Source organism: Protopterus annectens, chromosome 7.part0 (genome assembly GCF_019279795.1).
Source record: "Protopterus annectens isolate FY-2018-M chromosome 7.part0, PAN1.0, whole genome shotgun sequence".
Taxonomy (NCBI): Eukaryota; Metazoa; Chordata; order Ceratodontiformes; family Protopteridae; genus Protopterus; species Protopterus annectens.
The window spans coordinates 1,137,633,047-1,137,651,944 of record NC_056739.1 but is presented as its reverse complement, the minus strand read 5'-3'; the positions used below and the strand labels follow the sequence as shown (position 1 = coordinate 1,137,651,944).

The 18,898-nt window shown below is 36.5% G+C and overlaps 1 protein-coding gene across 1 annotated transcript in view; it reads right to left on the bottom strand.

Annotated features, from left to right (window-relative positions):
* Positions 1–18,898, bottom strand: part of RASGRF1 (Ras protein specific guanine nucleotide releasing factor 1) — an 892,789-nt gene that overhangs the window by 690,616 nt on the left and 183,275 nt on the right. The gene's annotated exons all lie outside the window — the stretch shown is intronic.

Here is an 18,898-nt window from a genome sequence, read left to right as displayed (position 1 = left end):
GAAAATCAAAGCAAAAATAATTAAAAAGAAATGTTACTTATTGTTTCTTCAGGATGTTATGATCCTAGAGGAAAAACAGTTAGTTCAAGCTAAAACACATTGCTGTAATATGGAGAGCAACCAAACTTGAGTAAGCAGTACAATCAAGCAACCAAGTTAGGATGCGTTAAAAATGAACAATGTATATTTTACTGCAGGAAGAGAGAACAAATATTAAAATCATTAGAAACTTCTGTGAAATGCCCACCTCATTAAGTTACAAAAGTTACTAGTACATGAAATTAAACTTTATCTGTAAGATGATGTTTTGTTACATAATTTACATTTTGATACAGAAATGTGAATAAATAAAGCATCTTTCAGGAGTGTCTTTCATAATGATCACTGACAGAAAAATAAACTCCACCTACTTTTGAGGAAAGATACCATCTCATGTTTACTGAGTGCACCTTAAGACTTTCAGGAACAGAATTTATTTCCAGCACATAAATGTAGAATATTCTTCACTACCACCTATACTGAATTCATGGCTTCTGTATTTAAGTGGGCAGCTCTTTCAGTTTTTCCTAATATATGTCCCTCAAGCCTAGGGCTGGATCCAGCAATAGGCAACCTAGGCAGCTGATGGGGGGGGGGCTGGCCACATCATGGAAAGTTTTCCTGCTTTGCGCTGTACTGCTGCTTTAAGAATTTTTCTTGTTCTCAGTGTGCCTTGCATCTTGAAAAATGTCCTACATGGATACAATGAGGGCAAATGCACATGCATAGGAGCACAATATTTGATTTTATAGCTGAGTGGAACCTTTGCAGCTACTTGCACTAGTGATGGAGATTTTCTTCGCAGGTACGAACTATGTAGCGGGCAACATTACGGATGTGTGTACATGTGCATTTGTGCAAAATGCCTTAGTTAGAGAGGGCAATTAAGTTAATTAAGTGACTTGCTCAGTCCCAAACCCTGTAACTTGGCTACAGGAGGCAAAAGCCTTAATTCTGTATATCGATTGGTGGACCCTTTGGTAAGTCACAGTTAGTCCATCAGTTAATGTTAGTCAATAGAGTCTCACCCTTCCTGTGTTTCACAACATACATGATGATGCAAAACCTGTATAGATAACATTTTAAGTTCTTTAGATTAGTCTGGTTTTCTTCCTGTCCACTTTTGTAGAGCACCTCTGATTTTGTCTTATATTTATGCCCTGTCCTTGAGCAAGTTAATTAACCAGACAGTGCTTTGAGGCCACTGAAAATTTGAGTTTGGCTCCTCAATGGTCCCTTGGACTGTAAGCTTAGTAGCTAATACCTATGAACCAGAGTATTTATTGCATAAACAAAGGAAAATGATTGTAGTAAACAGAGGAATTATTAAAGAGCCATGTACTTTGGATGTGATCATTGATTTCCTTAATGTCGACAGTATGCTTATTATTTAGCTGTGGATAAACTGTATAGCACAAAGTCTGACTTTAATGTTAATATTTTAACTATGAATACATTTTTAATTTTGCATGCTTTTTGCAGCCACATGAGTGCGAAATGTGCTGTGTCTGGGCTACAACAATTTGTCCAACAGTTAGTGCAGATAAGTAAGGTAAGGCTGCTTCCTGTAGTATGTGGTTTGAGTCCCTCAGCCTTCATTTGTCTTCTGTGACTCAGCCAAGTTACTTCACCAGACAGTACTCCTGGGCTGCTCTTGAAAAGGGCCAAATGTCTAGTAGGTTGTCCTCAGTTATTAGTAAATGCATTATACAGTTTGTCTTTTAAATTCCTGCACCCTTCACATAGATGTTAATTAGTACTTCACTATATGCTGTTTGAGTATGAATACCAGCACATCCCTTGTTGCTTAATGGGTTGCCAGATTCATTTTCACTAAATGTGAGTTTCAAGGGAAGACTAGTCTACTGTTTCTCATGCTAAGTCTGTTTTCAATGCGAGATTATTCTGTTATGTCTAGAAATTAGCTATAGATTTTTTTTCTGTAAATTTGAAATAATAGTTTTAAATGAAATTCTAATTTCTATGATAATTGTAAAAGTAAAGAAGAAAATAATATGTGCACTGGTAGGTTTGAAAAGTGTTTATGGAACTGGGGACAGACAGACAAGTAATGGGATAGTGGTATGGCTTGCAGTGGCCTGATTCATTACCCTGCAAAGGGCCCCATTTTTCCATTGTCGGTCTCTTTTGACTCTGGAGATGTATGCTGCAACTGTTAACCATTCATGTAGGTGAGACCTGTACTGAGTGATCTCAGAAAGGAAAACGATTCTTGATAAATGAGTAGACAAAGGGAGGTCAAAAAAGAGGGAAAAAATTTGCTGTTCTGACAAACATACACGCAACTCAAGTACACCAAAATAAATAATCCACATACATACACTTCGCGAAAACCTACACTAAACCAGACATATACCACTAGCTTCCCCGTTACCTTAACCCAACCCTAATCCTAAGGTCCCTAACTATCGCACACTCACTATACCCGCTCCCTAACCCTAACTCACCTACCTCACCCTAACCCTCATGTCCACACAATTGCACATTAACCTAACCCGTGCCCTAACCCTAACTCACTTAACCCGCCCCTAACCCTAAAGTCTGTCACTACCGCACACTCACCTCACCTGCGCCCTAACCCTAAAGTCCCTAACTACCGCACACTCACCTTAACCCAGTCCGTTCACTCACTTACCTTAAGCCGGTCCACAACCATCGCACCACACTTACCTGAACCCAATCCGTAACCTTTGTTCTCTCATTTCCCTAAACCCGGTCCATAACCATTGCACCACACTGTTGTAAATAGCGAAGCCACAGACCACCGAAATCTTACCCTAGGTAAAATTTCGATGTTCCAAGGCTTCGCTATTCTCAGCTTTTGCACTAAAGGTTTCGATATAACATTCAAAGTTTTTGAATTTCGATGTTATAATATAGACCCCTCTGTTTGTTGCTGCTTTCTTCTTTTACTTTCTGTCACTGCTGCATAAGTTTTAACTGCTGGATTCTGTGCTGCCACATTAGCTGATTCCTTCCCAACATTGCTGTTTATAGAAGCAAATTTTCCTAGCTGGTTACCAGGTTGAAAATATTTAAAAGTAACTACTTGTTACTTGGACAATGGCCCTTAAGTTTATGTATGTATGCATGGTCACAAATATTTTCATTGTGTGACATTCATGTATGTTTGTGACTACAGTGTGTAAGCCCAATGCTAGTTTATACTGTTTACTATTCTGACCAGTTTTTATAGAAGTCCTTCATGATATGCAGTATTAAAACTTCTTCTTCTTCTTCTTCTTCTTTCGGCTTTTCCCGGTTAGGGGTCGCCACAGCGGATCACCTTGTCCGCACATTGAATGGCAGTGGAGTTTTACGGTGTCGAGTTGCCAGCCCGGCGCCCAACCTTCCACAGAAGGCACACTCACACGCACACCTAGGGCCAATTTAGAGTGTCCAATCCACCTGCAGCATGTCTTTGGGATGTGGGAGGAAACCGGAGCACCCGGAGGAAACCCACGCGACCACAGGGAGGACATGCAGACTCCGCACAGAAGGCACCCCAGCCGAGGATCGAACCAGAGAACCTCTTGCTGTGAGGCGGCAATGCTAACCACTGCACCACCGTGGCCGCCCATATGCAGTATTAAAACTAAAAAAGAAAAAAAAAAAAAAAAAGTTATAGCTAGAATAAACTGAGCTGTTTTTCTCCCATATGTCTTCAATTATGATAACAATAAATTACAACATTAATATAATTGTGCAATTTTTACTGTAAAATAAACATATCAGTTTTTCACATACAACCTCCCACATACTGGAAAAATACTTTAAAAAGATGACCAAACAAAAAATATAGACAAGTAAGTAAAATGTATTTTTCTCATAGTTATGGGCCATAGCATAATAAACACATATTTTTTTATTTGTGGTGTATGTTAACTGATTTATGGACAGAGTGTAAGAAGTCACCAAGAATTATCTTGTTAAGTTTAGTAGTTAAGAGATTTTAATTTCTTGGGCCAGATTTCATGTGTCTATATTAAAATAGCGAAACCAAACTTACGTGAATACCTAAACGCAGATACATAAATAGCGAACTGCGAAAACACCGAACATCCTGAAGCACGAAATTCGAAATATAGAATTATCATAGTTGGCCCTTATCCAGTATAGCTCCCTAATGTAAATGTGCAATAGTTATGGACCTTAGGGTTAGGGTGCAGGTTAAGGTAAGTGCATACATAGTAATACATGCAACCTTTACTTTAGGGTTAGAAGTAGGGGTATGTTAAGTGTATGTATAGTAATATAGCTGTGTAGCTGAATGTATATGAAAATTATACTTTTCCCGTAGTTGGGTGTTGTTTGTTTATAGTTAGATATATTTATGTGTAGTGAATGTTTGATTAGGATATGGGATATATGGGTGAAGTGCAGATATGGGGAAGTGTGAATTATTTATTTTGTTTGGGTAGGTAGTACATAGTGGGCGGTGGGGTTGGCCAACTATGGCAATTCGATATTTCGAATTTCATGCTTCAGTGTTTTTGCGGTTTGCTATTTATGTGTTGGTGTTTAGGTATTCGCGTAAGTGAGGTTTTGGTATTTTAATATAGACCCAGATTTCATAAGCTGTAGCCATTATGGAAGGGGTTGTCGAACTAGTTATGATATAAAAAATTAACTTGTTAGTAGATACCAGGATATGGAGGAGTCCTAGGTCAATATCTTGCTACATTAGATATGAAGTAATGGCATTCAGACTGAAAACAGATATGCCCCTACCAGAAAGACAGACAACCTTTGTAGAAGGTCTAAATCAATGATTGGCATTATAGCCATGCACAGAAGGAGTGTTGCCATTATGGTGGAACTATGTTTCTACAGTTATGTAGATGTCTAGGTTTTCTATTGTTGAGAAGGCCTCATGTATAGGCAACTTTTTGTTTAGGCTACTAACACTGAGCATTGCCATGTTACTATAAGCCTGGTTTGAAACTTTTAGGTTGGTATGCATAAGAGACTGACTTAAAAATATAGGGACAAAAAACATATTTGCAAACACATACAAGCTCCACAGAGAGAGGTGGATGCTATCCCTAGAAAACAGGGTAGGACTGTAAATCACCTTCCTCCAAACTAACAGAAACTGGACTCTCCCTCAGGATTGATACCAGTTACTGATCCAACTGTTGAATAAATTTGGTTTGCATTCTGGCATCATTCACAGTAACAGCTGCTTACCTGCCTCAGGAACGTATTATCCAAAAATAAGAATCCAAGGTTTTATACTCCCACATATGCAATGATCAGGACATACACATATTTGGGCTGAAGGGATCTAAGAGCCTTGGTGACAGTGTTAACTCTGGCACCTGGGAGACAGCTGACCATAACTCTTGCCTTTTTTCGGTCAGCTGAGTGCTATGTCAGTATGCCTAACTATGGCGTTATCTAGGGTAAGGACACTTTGATGTACGTCAGTATGCTCTGGCTGATATTGCTTTGGTGAGCCTTGCTTGTGGTGGTAGCAGTATTGTGCCTAGTAGGTGAAGTGTGCTGCAGAGGTCTAGGCACATAAGTACATTGTGTAGGAGGTCTAGGAGGCTTTGTGATAGACTTTTACTAATACACATTGATAATTTTGGTGTTGAGGGTTGTTGTGTTGAGGTAGCTGTGTAATGAGCAGTGACAGCTTGGACACGAGGGATCTGAGGGGGTTGCCCCCAGTTTAAATATGTATTTATACTTATCACAAGTGGATTTTGTGTCTAGTAACGTTTTCTGTGAACAAGAGGAAGTTCCTACATTCCTAATGGAAATAGGCTGTCAGCTGAAAAGGTACAGGTAGATGCAATCCCATGTTATCTGAAATTCATCTGGGAGAGAGAAATATAGTAGGTTCTGAGATGTGTGCTAGCTATGATTCAACAATAGTAACCTAGATGCTTAACTGACAGTTGCAAGATATAGCAGTGGTAACTTGTTGACATTTTTTGAAAGGTAATCAAAGGTTATATTTCAGATGACCTCAAAGGGAACAAATAGAAAAACAGGTATTCATTAGCTGTGCAGTGTGGGTTAGTGCTGTCATGGATGTAGCACTGTGTGGTGTAGCTCTGCAGTGAAGTAAAACCAACAGAAATACAACATAACAACGGAAGCATGCACTAATCAAATAGTGACAGCTACAGTAATCTTGTACAATGATGCAAAATCTGGGTGGGACCAAACTAAGTCTAGACTGGTAGGTGGGGGACTAAAGTGGGATATATCTATTTCAAAAAACAGCAACTTGTAATTTTGAAGAGTGTGGTAACCTGCCATTGCACACAGTACAGCTTGTTGGGACTGGCACAAGGTAAAAGCAAGTTAAATTTGGTTAGTAGCTATAGCAACTATTTACTGCTCATAGTAGCCCAGCTAAATACAGTATTAGTCCATGTTATGCAGCACAATATAAGACTACAAGTTTAAAGTCAATGGCTAGTCAGAAAATCATCTGCATTAAGGCCTGCAGCAAGCTGACGTCCATAATACTAGCAAAACAGAAAAAAGGTGTCCTAAATGGAAAAAACTCTGGCATGAATTAGTTATCACATATTGCTGGTATCTGTACTTCAATAGCACATGGATGGCAGTAGATCTTAAAAACTATATAAGCCCTTGCAATTTTACTTCTCCTACAGCAAATAGGCCTGGCAGTTTTCCTTCCCTTACAACAAAACTGACATAACTTTTGTAAGTGAATAACATTCTCCTAGAAATAAGCAGTATCACAGTGTTAGCAGTATTTGCACTTAATTAACACACAGATGATGACGAATCTTAGCAAATTTTCCTTCTGTTATAAGCAAAACTACAAAAAAGTGCTATAAAGGAATAAAAGACTGACACAGATAAGCAGTAGACACCGTTTAGCAGAGTTTGCATTTATACCACACAGATGGCAATAGTTCTTCCTTCCCTTATGTCACTAGGATTGGTAAAAGCAAATGAAATTGACTTAGCACCTGTGTTCAAATCTCACTGATGACTTGTTTGAAGTAGAAGGGGAATTGCCTCAAGTGTTAAAGATTTTTGAAGAATTTGGTAGAGAATGAGGTTTGGAGCACCATCCCAAGAAGTCTCTATTAATAGGTGTAGAGAAATTGGTTCAAAATCTAATAGGTTTGCTGTAGTTAAGGGGAGGGGGTCAAGTATCTGGGAGTTAAGGTGAACCTTATACTGGAGTATGCAAGGGATAAATAGAAAGGAATTGCAGGATAGGTCCCTACCTTGATGGGACTGCTGCATATCTGCAAATCAAGCTCCACTCGAGTAACCAACACATGCAGCCTCAACCTGGTCTGTGACATCAACAGGACTTGCTGGTGGGACAGATTCGTGTCCCAGAGACTCCCCCATCTATGCAATAGACTACCTCTCCACGTCAAGCAGAATACCTCTTTACCCTTTTTCAGACACAAATCTGTCCTTTTTAAGTGCAATCTGGCTAACTGGATGGGAAATAGAAAATGCATCCCTGGGATTCCACCTGTGTCCCTGCTGGATACAGGCATCAGGTTCTGATTTGTCTATGCATGGGCTAAACTCTTGGCTAGAATTATAAGGGCCTCAGGGCCAATAGTCTAGTAACTTCCTATGATATGATAGAAGAGATGTTTGACAAGTGGACAGGCAAGGTATGTGTAATGAATGGGAGAGGAGACATAATAAAGATGATGAGGTTACCATATTCATGGAGGAAATGTAAAAAGTGTGTGACAGGTTTACTTGGAGAGGGAAGAAAAGTAAGACTGAGAATGAAATAATGAGTGTGAATAAAGCTGTGAGGGGACTGATATGCCTGAGATTAGGGGGCGTGCAATTGCAGTAAATATGGCACAAAGACTAAGAGCTACATAGAATGAGTGGATTAGAGGGAGAAAGTGAGAAGACAGCAATAGAGGGAGGAAGGCTAAAACATATGCAGAGATAGAAAAACAGAAGTAGAGCTGAAGAAGATGGTGAAGGAGAAGACAAATCTTACGGGACTACAGAGAATTAGAATTGGAGATGTAATAAGTGATTGGCAGATGCAAGTATTTAGGAAGGGGTTAAGAGATTGGAAAAAGAAAGGATAATGATATGTGGAGCAGTTGCAAGAAGAGGGAAAGAAGAGGTTGCTTAGGCCTTTTGAGTAAATAAAAAGGTTTTAGGACTGAGAAAGGGGAGGGTCTGCTGAACAGGTGCGTGAGCAAGAGGAAAGTAAGAATATTAAGCTGAGAATGCAGGAAAATAGGATAGAAGTGGGGAGGAATGGACAGAGGAAATAGAGATAAAAATCCATTAAAAAAACTTCAAAAGGAATAAAAAATAAATAAGTGAATGAATAACACCCTTAAAGAATCCTTGGATGGCAAAAATTGACAAATCTGAAGTAACGTCTTTTTACTATTTATTGAGCACTTTCGACCTCAAAGAAGGTCTTTTTCAGACTAAGGGTGTTATTTGTTCACAAAAGAAATACAGACTGAATATATAAGGATATAAGGAAGGAAAACAAAGTGAACTGTTTTGAGGAGAGGCTGGTTAACGAGAATGACATTTGGGAGAATGATTAGAACCTGAAAGAGCTTAAGAAATGGTGAAAGTCCTGAAAGTATCAGGACCAGTAAGGGATCAGCATATGAGGTTTTGACATAGGTGGTATATGACTTGAAAATCATTAGGTGAAAAAGATCAATGGAAGACTTCAGAGTGTTTGAGATGAGCGGAAAAGAAGGTAGATAATATTCACATGCGATGGTGCTGTAAAGTGGTGTAAAGGAAAGGTAGAATATGAAAGTCATATACAGTAAGGGATATAATAAAAAATGCCAAATAATGACAGTTATGCTGATCTGAAGTAGATGAAGGGCAGAGGGTGTTGAGGAGAGAAGTATTCTTAATGGATGGAAGTATGGCTGAAAATGGAAATTTCAGTGGCTCAGGGGATATCAGCTGAGGACAAGAAAAAACAAATGGGACAATGACTACACCATTTAGCAGGGAGTAAAAGCAATAGAAATTGAGTTAAAAAGTTACAGCAGAGAAGGAATGCATTATTGAAAGGAAGACAGTAAGGGTGAAGGAGGGGAAGGTGGCATAGAGAGGTAAGAGGGGCGAGTGCCAAAATATGAAAAGCCGGTTGATAGATAGTGGAAAAAAATTGTAAATGTACAACTGCCTGTATATATAAGTGGACTAGGTGATACATGTGAATAATGGGAATGTACCAAAGTACATAATTCAACACTTTTGGTAGGTCATAGGCTTGTACATGTATGAGACAAACAGTTGTAAATGTGCAACATACCCGGGAATTCATTAAAGTGCCTAGCATGAGTCATATAGCTAGTGATAAAATAGGCCCTTCTTACATGACATGCCGATTTGCAATTCAGACACATTAGCTGCTATGCGTTAAGACCTCATTATTGGCTAATTTGCATGTTTCTGAATCACATATATTACATCACTGTGCAGACCATTGCTTATATTCACATTGTGGTAGTAAACAGCTTCTTGTGTAGGCAGTGGAATTCTCCTTCCCCCCAGTCAGTATCCCTCAGAGATGGACACACACACACACACACACACACACACACACACACACACACACACACACACACACACACACACACTTGTCCCTATTCTGTCTGCTCTCCTGTTTTTCCCCCACCCAGTAGTATTATGTCACTTATCTCTTAAACCCCAACCCCCATGATGTGGTAGGGATGTCTATATGACAAGGATGGGAAAAGTTCAGTTTCAACAATATTAATGTGTGGTTTTCAATAAAAAGGATTTTGTGGAAAATAACCCATTTAGCAATTGTAACAGCTATGTGCAACTCAGAACTGCCCAGCAAAATTAAGCATAGAGACTCTGGAAGTTTTTTTCTTTTATCTCAGACTGGATTTTTTCTTTGAAAATGTTTTTAACTCATACTTACAAGAGATCAGAAAATTAAATTTATAGGCAATACTTGTGCCATACTCTGCCCACAAAAATACTTGACTTTTTTTTTAAATGAAGAGAATCAAAGCAGCAGTTTTGGAACATATAAGCAGTAAACATTGATTTTTTTCCTAAGCGGTACTGGAAATGGTATATCAAGACCACGGGAGCACAATAGTACATATCAGGCTGCTTTCAGTTCCGATGCAATGTGGACTGTGTTTGTAAGTGGAACAAAGGCTTCATATTATGCTGTAACAACAATGCAGTACTAGGAATTGCCTAATAATACACTAGGGGGATCTGTCTTAACACATCAGAGCGGCATATAGTAGGAAAGCAGTATATTTACTGTACATGAGTCAGGTAAAAGCTTCCAGATTATACATCGGTTCATAAGTAAGTGCTAGGCTAGCTGTCCTTATGGGCCATTTTAAGCCTAGCCAATTTCCTTTTTGGTGCTTAAATTTGCCTATTTCATTTGGTTACAGATTGGCCTTGCCCATCCCATAGCCAATAATTATATATGACTCCTATTGAGAATAACTGGGATCATACCATACATAATTTGAGGGCAGCCATGTGTGAGATAAAGCATTTAGACACTGCCTGTGTCCATTAATTGTATAGGAGACAGTTCTGGGGTAAAATTTCTATTACATATCCATTGTTCCAAGTTGCTTTTGAATATGAACAGGGATGAACTTTATTTTATGTGGATGGGGAGTCTGTTACAGAAGAGTAGTGTCCTCTGTGAAATATACCTGCCCCTCCAAACCCTTCTGTTGGTGTTACAGAAGAGGTTTAGATCCCTAGACTGAGTACCTCTGATGCCATTTGACTTGCCGATGAGAATAGTCCATCAGTACTGGGTTGGGGGATGCCTTGTATGAAAGATAGAGGTCACCTCTTAGCAGTTTGTAAGATACCAAGTTTAGAGTTGGTCCATGTAGTACATATTGTTTAGGCCTTGTTTTTTTTTAGTAAGGTATCTCTTTGGGCATTCCATTTGTTGCATATGTATGGTCAGATACATGCCAAAGGGGGCATTATATTAAATGACTGGCTTAATGGGAGCTGAGTAAAGTGGGACAATGACATCCCTAGATCAAGACACAATCCCTTTGTTTATAAGCTACATAATATAGAAAGATTTTCTTCTGACAATGGACATATGTTGGTCAAAAGTTAAGTTATTGTTAATATAAATTTACAACTCCTGAACGACTGGTTCAGCTACATTATCAGTGTGGTAGTTCCCTGAGGTAGATGACTTCCCAATATATATGACAATGCACGTTTTGGCATTTAGTTTCAGTCCATGATTTTGGCACCAGTTATTTAACTGGGACAAAACTGACTGCTCCTTGCTTTAGTATTGTCTTTAACTTCAGAGAAGTAGATGCCAAGCAGGAGAGGTCCAAACACAGAACCTTGTGGGACTCCACTGGTGACTGGTCTCTTTGTGAGGTAGCTTCCCATATTTTTATCTCCCATCCAGTCTGTGAGACAGTTGGCAATCTAGCAAGTGATGTAAGGATTTATTCCCAGTTTATTTAGATTTTCTACTATGCCTGAGAAGACATTAATAAACATTTCCAGTGCCAGTTTCAATGGTTTAGTTTCCTGGACACCCACCTGCGATACATTTTAGTAGTGACAAAACAGTGTAGTATTAGGAAAGTGATCCAGTCCTGAAGTGACATCAATCAGATGGAATATTTAGCTGGGATCTCATTGGCCTGAGTTGGCTGAAGCCAATTGTTTCCATGGGTTCTGGACTCTGAATGTCTTTACAGTTCTCTATAGTATTCACCACTCTCAGTTTCAAAAAGTTAGTGAGAGTGTATTCTTTTTGTTTGAAGGAATTATTTTTCTTTTTAAAGGTTTGTTATAGAGTATGACTTTCTTGTACTGGTTTAGCATAAGAAGCAAGGGTTGACAAACATTGTTTTAATTTACTGTTAGCTTCTTCCAACAATTTGCTTTGGAATTTAATTTCAGCCTCCAGATTTTTACACTTAGTGGTTATCTTGAGAATATAATCACAAAGTCCATTCAGTTTGCAACTCAGTTTTCTGCTTTCTTCCAGCATTCTTTTGGCATTTTGTCCCAGCTCCAGAATGTATTAAATACACGTAAAGATCATGTCCAATGTTTTCCCATTTTCCTCTACAGTAGTCATGTTCTCATCATGAAAGTGGGCTTTTTAGTTCTACAATACGTAGCTTTATTTCAGTTACTTCAGTGGAAATATGTTTTTATGTATAGTAAACCTTTATTTTATTTACTATAGGCTGAGCAGCTGTCCATTTACTATCTGATTCCATGTCAAGTGGCTTAACTTTCTGGTTATGTATATGTTAGCCTACAGTTTATAGTTATTAGGTGTTTTCTGTAGTCTGCTGCAGATTTCAACACATATATGGTGCACAATCAGTAGTAACTCTATCAAGCAATAATTAAAAAATAAATGTAGTTATATTTGCATACAATAGTTTATAATAAACTTCCTTGTAAAGTGTATTATACTTGGCATACATTATATTAACACAGAAGTAAGACTAACAGTTGTCTACCATGAGATAACCAGTTATAAGCAGAAAACGTAGGGTATGTGAATAATCTTATTGGTAAGTGCATAGCAGTCATTTTTTTTTTTTCTTGTACCTTGACTGGATTACTGCTGGAATGAAAACTGGATTATTCTGTACATCTATGAAAAATAAGATGTGATAAAGATGATGAAGATGGCAATGAAGGTGTGATGATGGCAATGATGTTGACAAAGATGAAAATGAAGATGAGAATAGTATTAATGTAAAAAATGATGAAGATGCAATGAAAATGAAGATAAATATTTGATGATAAAGATGGTGACAATGAACGCGATGGTGATGGTGTGACAACATCACAGATGAAATTGCAATGACTATGATTAAAACGTGATGAGGAAGATGACAACGATGAAGATGATGATGATGCAGTGACGATGTAATGTAAAGAAGATGACAATGAAGATGTGATGGTGCAAATGACAATGTTGAGAAAGATAAGGAAGATGAAGATGAAATCTATGGTGACAAGGAAAATTATGAAATGATGAAGATATTAAGAAGATGTCAGTGATATTGAAGAAGATGTGTTGAAATTGCAGGTACAGATGCAATGAAGATAAGAAGATAATGATAATAATGAAGATGTAGTGAAGACGCTGATATGATGAAGATGACAAAGAATATGCAATAAAGATCACAGAGGTAATTTGATGACAGTGAAGATGGTGTGAAGATAAAGAAGGTGAATCTAAAGATTACAGTGACGATGCAGTGAAGAGATCAAAGATGATACTTATGGTGAAGCTGCAATGAAGATGGTGAAAATGAAACAAAGATGATGACACTGATTAAGAAAAGGCAAAGAAGAAGATATGAAAATATGATGACTGACGAAAAGGTGACTGACAAAATAGAAATAATATATCATCATGATTTTCATCATGTACATCATGTACTCTACTTATGTTTATATCTGTATATAATTGTATAATGTTTTCAGTAGTTGTACTATTTTGCATTTTTGTCTGCTCTGCACATAGTACTCAGTAGCATTGTATTAAACCAATTACTCTGTATCCATGGGAATTTTTTCCCCTGGGCCCCTGCTGAAAAGGGCCTCTTGTCTAGTCAGAGTTTCTCAGTAATCAAAAGATATATATATATATATAGATAGATAGATAGATAGATAGATAAATTAAATAAATAACCATTTTCAAGATTTTGATAGTAAAACCATTTTTATATCTAAAGGCATTTATGTTTGGGTTTCATGTGTAGATTTGATAGTATAAAACAAAATGCTATTATCATGGCACATATTGCTGAGCTAGGTGTTGGCTGAAATGCTTGATGTTGTTAGCTGATGCAAAATGCTGTCTTTATGTTAATTACTTTAACTGTTTGGAGAGGGTTATGGGTCTTTTGAGATGGCTAGCTTTCTGAGTGATTTCAATTGACTTGTCTGTATTGTAAGGGCATATATTTATTAGTATTACTTTTAGTTTGAGGGGGTGGAGCTGCCATAACTATTGCATGGAGGCATTGTGTATAACAATACAATTATTTATTTGTTGCATTGGTTGGTTGACAAAACTGTTAGAATGTATCAAAGCAAGAGCTGGATCCTTAAATATTATTGTGCATGTCAACTAACAAGTGTACAATCCTTTAGTTTTTGGATTATTTTAACTATGAATATTACTTCATGGAACCTTAATAGTATTCAGTCTACATACAAAAGAATTATTTTGACATCTATTTTAAGTATAGATATTCTAGTCATTGTATTCAAGACATGGACTTGTTTCTCACTTATTTTTTTTAATAATAATAGATCCCATAACTGCTTGCAGCTAGTTCCAGTACTACTAGTTATGGGGTTAAAATAAATATCAAAGTGGCTCTGAGGGACAAATAAATAAATACTTTCATAAATGAACCAAGTGGACATTTTATTTTTTATCATGGAAGTGGTCAAGTATGAGTCAACTGTTTTTTGTTATCTAATCATATGTTCCATGCCAAAGTAAATTACTGTTTCTAAGAGAATTACTTGCATTATAACAAAGCCTGTGCTGTAAGAATGACTATCTTTCAAGATCTGTATACAGTGAAATTCCCAGAAGTGACTAATTATATGTTGTTTTCTGCTGTACCTAAGTTATGTGCAAGATTAGACATTTCCCTTAGTTCCAATTCTTTAATCTTTTTAACTTAATGTGTCCTAGTAGCATTCAGATCTTTTTCTGATCACTGTCAAATTTCACTTCAATTAGAATTTTTCTACGCTTTCTCACATTGATATTAATTGGATGTTGAAGCCTGGCCTCCCTAACCTTGAAACAGTAGTCAAAAAAATTAATTGCAACATGCTGAATCCTTGTAGTCATAAATGGATAGCCACATGTCATTTAATATTAGAGGGCTTGCATTAAAGGGTAAACTAAGAGATAGTAAATTAGTTTAGCTTCATTCAATAAAATAAAGAGAGCCAAGCAAATCTGGGTTCCTATGGAACAAATCCAGATATTAGACAGAAAACTGCAACCATCCCTCAGTTTAGACTATTTTAATTAAATATTTGTAGGAACATTTTAAAATAATTCATTCTTCTAATTCAGAAATGGCTGACTATAATATATATGTTACACATTCAAAGTGGAGCCATATTTCTTTAAGGTTATTAGCTGTTGTTTAAAGCTTACAGTTTCCAGAAATAATATATTAATAATTAATAATTATGGATCAATTTTTGTGGAGTCTTCATATGTTGCTAAAAATTTCATGCACTCAATCTCAAAGTATACTTGATAAATAACCTGTAACTATCCGTAGATCATTACCTTGCATCTTTTGGGTTTAAAAGTATTTCATTTACTTTTGTATCATTTCAATAAACTGATTACTAAATATAAAGTAGCTGAGGTTATAAAAATTTAAAGATAGGAAAATCCTCAGATGCAGATATATTCAGTGCTTAATTATATATAAAAATTAAGATGTTATTAATTCCAATTCTGGTATCCTTGTATAAACAAATCCAAATTAATGGAATGAAAGTATGTTAACAAATCAAAACTATTTTTATTCTTAAAACTAATGCTGAACACCTGCTCAGAAAGAAAAATTGCCCCAAATTTCCTTGATAAACTCAAACATCAAGATAATGGCTATAGTTATCTCTATAAGACTGAAACTGATTACTACTAATGTCATTTCAATTTTTCAATCAAGATTAATGGAGCGAAGGCAAACATAAGAAAACACTTTAATGCTAGAACTGATAACATATATCTATGCAGTATATAATGATGAAGAAGCAATGTTTATGCTTGATGCAGTAAACCATTCAATATGGTTCACAGACCTTTTATAACTAAACTTCTGTCTAAACCAAATTCCTATTTTCTTTCTGTTGCTGAAGTTATTTTTTTATGGTTTGGCATCTGCAGCTATTTCAAGAAATGATTTTGACGCCTTGCTTATTAAAATCAATATGAGTACCAGACAAGGCTGTCCCTTATCTCGATAATTGTTAAACCATTACTTAGTAAAATTATTTCCCATCCCTTAAATATGGATATAAGATATGCACATCATTATATAAATGTTACAGCATTTGCTGATGACATGTTGATTTATCTATAAAATCCAAAGGTCTCTCTAAAAACTTGCTGATCTTAGTATGGTATCAAATTACAATCTTCTGATCCCTTTTAAGAAAGCGAACTCATATTCCATGTCCTAAAAGATTAAGCGTTGGCCTCTTCTTCAGAATTAATGTATATGCTGGATTTAAATCCCACCAATGTCCTTTAATTAAGCTAGCAGATATAGCTATTGCTAAAATACTACTGATGATTTTTGGCAGAAAACAATAACATTGGGATAATTTTAGTCTTGTTTTGGAACTGTGGAGGTTTCACATTGTTTCAAGCATTTATAATAATGTGACTAATCAGAGGACATTCTCTGCTAGTGATTTGGAGTACTGTACCATGTTTAAGCAAACAAACATACAAATGTATTGGGATATAATATGAAGGGGTACTTTCAGGTAGTTCCATTTTCAAAAAAGTATATCTCCAAAATCCATGATAACACACAATATATATACCATTCATTACAAGTTATCTTCCTTTGGTACATTTGCATCTTTCCTACATTTATGTTCTGTTCTGATTAAACTGCAGATGCTAGTCATACATTGTGTCAGTGTTCCAGATAAAAGCCTATTTGTCATTGATATATTTTAATCTTAATGCAGGACTACAAATGGTTTCTTGAGTTTCTTAAGTATTCCATTGATGATGTGGACTGGAAGTTAATCTGATATAGCACTGGGTTAACAGACAACTAATTTCAATAAATTCATGAACTGTTTTCGTAAAAGAGATGTACATTTATGGAACTTTACATTCAAATGTATAAACATGACCAAGAAGTGCACTTTGTTATGAATGAGTATTTGCAGTATACGCAACTTTAATCACATCTCTATTGTGGATGAACAACTATGCCTTCTTACAGCTGTGATTACATGCAGGTATACTGATGAATTTTCATAATCAGGCTAATGCACTTTTTTTACAATATTTTTTACATTGACTTCATGAAAACTGTTGCAATGTCAGTGGCATACAAACTGCAATATTTAAATATTATATTTTCAATGCCCTGTGAACATTTTAAGAAAAAAAACTTTTGCTTGTTCATTTTGAAAATATTATTTAAACTTGTAGATTTGAAACTACTTTTAGCTTATACCCTCATTTATTGCCATAACCTAGCAGTTTTTATTATTGACAGAATTAAAGGAATACCACTTTTTGTCATCTTCATCAGGCATTAAATTAACAGATTTATTTGGATCCTCTGTCCAGTACAAGTCAGCTTCTATCTTCAGATGCTTCTAAAGCAGATTCTGTCAATCATTGTACCACCTAACATGTATCATCTTTTCATCTAGACTACCATCATCTACACTTTTGCATTAGCCAATTGCTAATCCACTTGCTTTCATCAAGCAATAAGGTTAATCTGGCATACCAGATATTCCTGTTAAAAGGAAATAGATTGTCCCTTAAACACAGGTTAAATTTGTTGCATTGTGTATAATTACTTCCTCAACTTTCCTCTTACAACAAGCTATAGAGCTGCTAGAGGCATCAACTCCCTATGTTTTCCAAGTATTTGCTGATCATTTTACAAGTGATTTCTGAGAACAGCAGATTCTCTGATATGAGGGTCAGTTTTCTTCTACAGATATGTGTGCCTTCTCCTGTCTGGAAATCATATAGGATTGTGGTCAACTTAAATAGTAGATACAGACAGCAGCATTGTACATGCCTATTTCTTAACGGTTTTATTTATTTTTACTGCAATCATGGTAGAGGTGGGGGTGCTCTGTAGCAAAAAGTTTTTATGCTACCTTTGGCAATCACACATCACATATGACTGCCTTATGTGGCTATCTGTTTGGGTATCAGTGTTGATAAAAGCAAGGTACCCTTAGGTAATAGCAATAAAGTGATCATTACTGTGGCTTTGTGGGGAATGTGGGAACAGTGTATAGTATCTGGGAGCTCCTGAAAAAAAAACACATTGCTGTACGGTGTTTGTGAAAACACAAAGCACTTAAGAAATCTAAACTGCCATCTGGTGGTGTATGTATGTATGAACAAGTTGATGTTCATAACCAAGGCCACATTGCCTTTCAGTTTCTACACAATCACATATCTGATATGTGCACAGAAAGTGCCTGTCTTTTTTGTTGGGCAAACTGTGTATGAAAGCAGAAACCAATTACATCATTCATGCAAACCAGTCATTCATATCACTATTTTGTGGGAAGGAGTGTGCATATGTGAATGAGAGCAGAAGACTGAAATGCATCACTGTAGTCACTCATAAACATCGAAGATGTACACATAAGTCTTTTTGAGACACGGTGAGAAAGCATGCTGTGTGTGAAAGCAGATGATAGTTATATGATTACTGAAGAACAAAAATGATATGGTTTGTTGGGGGAAGGGGACATACCTAACAGTAGCAAGCTGAAATACATTATTTTGGCCATTATTTGTTTCATTTTCTTCTCAATGAGGCATCAGAAGTATATAGCATGTGGTTATCATACTTTAGGCACAGGAGATATATAAATTAAAGGGAGTTGTTACAGTATCACTTCTGAAAGGTTATTAACACATTTTTGTGGGGAAGTATTTACTAAAATACATTCTGAACATTACATTTATGTGATCATGTCACAGGTAAAGATGCTGTACCTTTTCAGAATGGACACAATCCACATTTTGTTCTCAAATATATTAGAAATCATTGATTATTTT